Genomic DNA, 3,689 nt, shown 5'->3' with positions numbered 1-3,689 from the left:
TGAGGAGTGTCCCCTCCTTTTCTGTCCTGACCTGCGATATTTACAAAGAACAAAGAAATGTACAGCACAGGAACAGGCCCTTCGGCCCTCCAACCCCCTGCCGACCATGCTGCCCGAATAAACTACAATCTTCTACACTTCCTGGGTCCGTATCCCTCTATTCCCATCCTATTCATGTATTTGTCAAGATGCCCCTTTAATGTCACTATCGTCCCTGCTTCCACCACCTCCTCAAGGCAGAAGGAGGCCATACGGCCCATCGAGTCTGCACCGACCCTCTTAAGCCCTCGCTTCCACCCTATCCCCGTAACCCAATAACCCCTCCTAACCTTTATGGTCACTAAGGGCAATTTATCATGGCCAATCCACCTAACCTGCACGTCTTTGGACTGTGGGAGGAAACCGGAGCACCCAGAGGAAACCCACGCTGACACGGGGTGAACGTGCAGACTCCACACAGACAGTGACCCAGTGGGGAATCAAACCTGGGACCCTGACACTGTGAAGCCACAGTGCTAATCACTTGTGCTACCATGCTGCCCGAGAATTAGGCCACTCGACCCATCGAGTCTGCTCCGCCATTCAATCATGGCTGATATGTTTCTCATCCCCATTCTCCTGCCTTCTCCTCATAACCCCTGATCCCCTTATTAATCCAGAACCTATCTGTAAGATAGATCCAATTCTCACTCCTAGCCCCGTAACCCCACCTAATCTTTTTGGGGGCAATTTCCCCCACAAAGTCACCCAATTCACCTAACCACATCCTTGGACCGTGGGAGGAAACGGGAGCACCCGGAGGAAACCCACGCAGACACGAGGAGAACGTGCAAAGTCCACACAGACAGTCACCCGAGGCCGGAATCGAACCTGGGAACTGGCGATGTAAGGCAGCAGTGCAGACCACTGTGCCACCGTGCCGCCTCCAAATAAATTCCACCAGTTGCCATGGAGGGATTTTGAACCTGTGTCCCTCGAGAATTAGCCTGGGCCTCTGGATTACTAGCCCAGGAACATCACCATTACACCACAACCACTTATTGAATTAAATAATTCACCACTATGATGGCCAGGAACTGAAGCTGGGTCAAATGCTGGGACAGTCACCACTATACCACCACCTGTCCCCGGGCAATGTCACCCCCTCTGTATTTATAGAACGAATACACAAACAATGAAGCGGGGGAATGTATTAAATCAGAGATTGGATATTCTTGTAACCAATATGGCTGTAATGGGAACCTTTCATTTTCCGATAGATCGGGATGAGCTGGATCGCTCAGACAGAAATCAGATATCTGGGGATTTAAATGTGATTACTACAATGATAATATTTAACCATGTTAATGTTATTTTGCTCCAATTGAAACGTGTCACGAATACATCGTTACCTTGCTGCACAACTTGCTTTCAGCCAGGAGATGGCAGCAGTGCGCAATAGTTTGGATCTCCTGATTGTGTCCACACATCTCTATAGGAATGGTGCTGCTGCTTCCCGGGGAGCTGCCAAGCAAGAGGCACAGATACTGACCAACTGCACCCGCTCCAAATAGGTTCCCCAAATTACTGAACAAAACAAAAACAAGCACAAATCATATTTTAAGAAACTATGACAGTGACTCTGAAAACAATACACCATCACCTCTGAAAGAATCGATTTGCTGTAACTAATTAAAGATGAACCGTTTGAATATCAGCCGTAATTCCTGACCAGTTCTCAGACAGGCACCGACTGGTTAGAAGTTTGCTTCACTTTTCAAGGTCCGGCTCAATAAAATCAATCACAGGCCCATGATCTGCTTTCCTCCTGTTCTCAGACACATCCACTTTGTACAAGGGCGCACTAACTGGTTTTCAGAGTAAGAGTCAGACTGCAGTCACCTCGTTCTCTCTCGATCCCTTTATCCCAGAGACATCTCACAACCAGCAATGGAACTTCTCACTTAGCCAAGAATGGAATAGTTTGTCGATTCTTCCACTGATTCAGGACCGTCCATCACCAGGACGTATTCGTCCAAAAGAGTTGGGGTGAGATGGGGCTGAGTTTCACTGTATCCAATCAGTCCCCGGAGAAGCACAAAAACAGTGAGTGAGGGAGAGAGAAAGAAACAAAGAAACAGATAGAGAGATAAAATATGTTCCATTTCTGCCACGATCTTTTTACCCAAAAATACATTCAGCTGAATGAAACCGAACCACGTTTCCATTCGCTGCCGTTGCTGCTTCTCCTTCCGAACGTTGCAGGAAACGTTATTATTTATTGATTGTTGTTTTGAGTGCGAGCTTCTTCATATTTCGTTCAGTTTCAAAAACAAATGTTAAATATCTGACTGAACTCGATTCAAACCGTTCATTTACAAACATGCCAAGTCAGCGGCTTGTGCGCGGAGTTGAACAAACATGTCGAATCACAGTCGCTGCGAGCAGGGCTCGAACCTGCGCGGGAAACCCCCATTGGATTTCAAGTCCAACGCCTTAACCACTCGGCCATCGCAGCTGTATCATTTTATTGGTAATTTGGTCGATGGAATACATTCTAAACCCAGCCTGGAATCACTCCAGGAAGTTACTACATTCAAACGATCAACGGGGCCCCGGGGTTTATGTGAGGAGGGGTTGAATCTTCGTGGGAAATGACCATTGGATTTGGAGAGAAGCCTTGAGAGACTCGAAAATCTCAGCTCCCGAAACGCACAATTCCACCGATTAAATAGTTTGTGGAACACCATCAGTGACATTGGAAATATATTAGAATTTTCAATGGAACAGGACCACACTTCCCAGTCTGGAAGAAAATTAAAATGATGAAATCAAGAAATTACAGCACAGGAGACCTGTGCAGGCCGAATGGTCACATGATGACCTGATGACGCAACTAACATGATCACGTGTCTGGATTCCGGCAGTTCCCCGGATCGCGGTCAGAGCACAAGCCAGGAGCCGCTGCTCAATTATTAAATCAATTATTTTTTATTACATGTCCTTGGTCGCCAGTCATTGAGAGACCAGCATTTCTACATGGTGTCAGGAGTGGGCAGTATGGCAGAAGGACTCCACCGCATCAACCTCCTTGGATCATAGAATCGTAGAATCTCCAGCTCAGAAGGAGGCCATTCGGCCCAACGAGCCAGCACTGACCATCCGAATGAGCACCCCAGCGACTCTCTTCGAGAAGAGGTTTAAGAGATAGTGCCGCACCAGCCCGGCTAGCTCAGTCGGTGGAGCATGGGACTCTTAATCCCAGGGTCGTGGGTTCGAGACCCACGTTGGGCGCGTCTACATCATTATCGGAAAATATTGATGCTGAATGAACTGTCTTCATAACAGGAACACAAGGTGATGTCGCTGGACTGGCAATCCTGAAGCCTGAACTAACCCTTGGTAACAAAATTTAATAAATCTGGAATTGAAATTTCGTCTCAGTAATCTGCTTCAGAGGGACCATATTTCCACAGCAGAGAGCTCAGTTACACGGCAGAGAGCACGGTTGCACAGCAGGAAACATTTACAAACAGGGCCTCTCTGCAGCAGAAAACACATTTTCCGAAATAACCATTTTCTCCATCTCGGCACCTTTTCTGTGTGTCATTGTGTGTGTGTCCTGATAGTCTCTTCCTGATTTTCTGTGCGTCTCTGTCTGTCACAGCCGTGCTGGGAAAAGTATTAATCTCACTTTTCCCAAACAGTAA

At 47.2% G+C, this 3,689-nt stretch overlaps 2 non-coding genes across 2 annotated transcripts; one reads left to right on the top strand and one right to left on the bottom strand.

The window, feature by feature from the left end:
• Positions 1-2,415: 2,415 nt before the first annotated feature.
• Positions 2,416-2,497, bottom strand: trnas-uga (transfer RNA serine (anticodon UGA)). The gene has a single exon. It is a non-coding gene; the product is annotated as a tRNA-Ser (tRNA).
• A 703-nt stretch (positions 2,498-3,200) lies between these two features.
• On the top strand, positions 3,201-3,273 carry trnak-cuu (transfer RNA lysine (anticodon CUU)). The gene has a single exon. It is a non-coding gene; the product is annotated as a tRNA-Lys (tRNA).
• The last annotated feature ends 416 nt before the right edge of the window (positions 3,274-3,689 follow it).

The sequence above is a fragment of the Scyliorhinus torazame genome, chromosome 24 (genome assembly GCF_047496885.1).
Source record: "Scyliorhinus torazame isolate Kashiwa2021f chromosome 24, sScyTor2.1, whole genome shotgun sequence".
Classification (NCBI taxonomy): domain Eukaryota; kingdom Metazoa; phylum Chordata; class Chondrichthyes; order Carcharhiniformes; family Scyliorhinidae; genus Scyliorhinus; species Scyliorhinus torazame.
The sequence above is the reverse complement of the archived record's forward strand: the minus strand, read 5'-3'. Positions and strand labels throughout refer to the sequence as shown.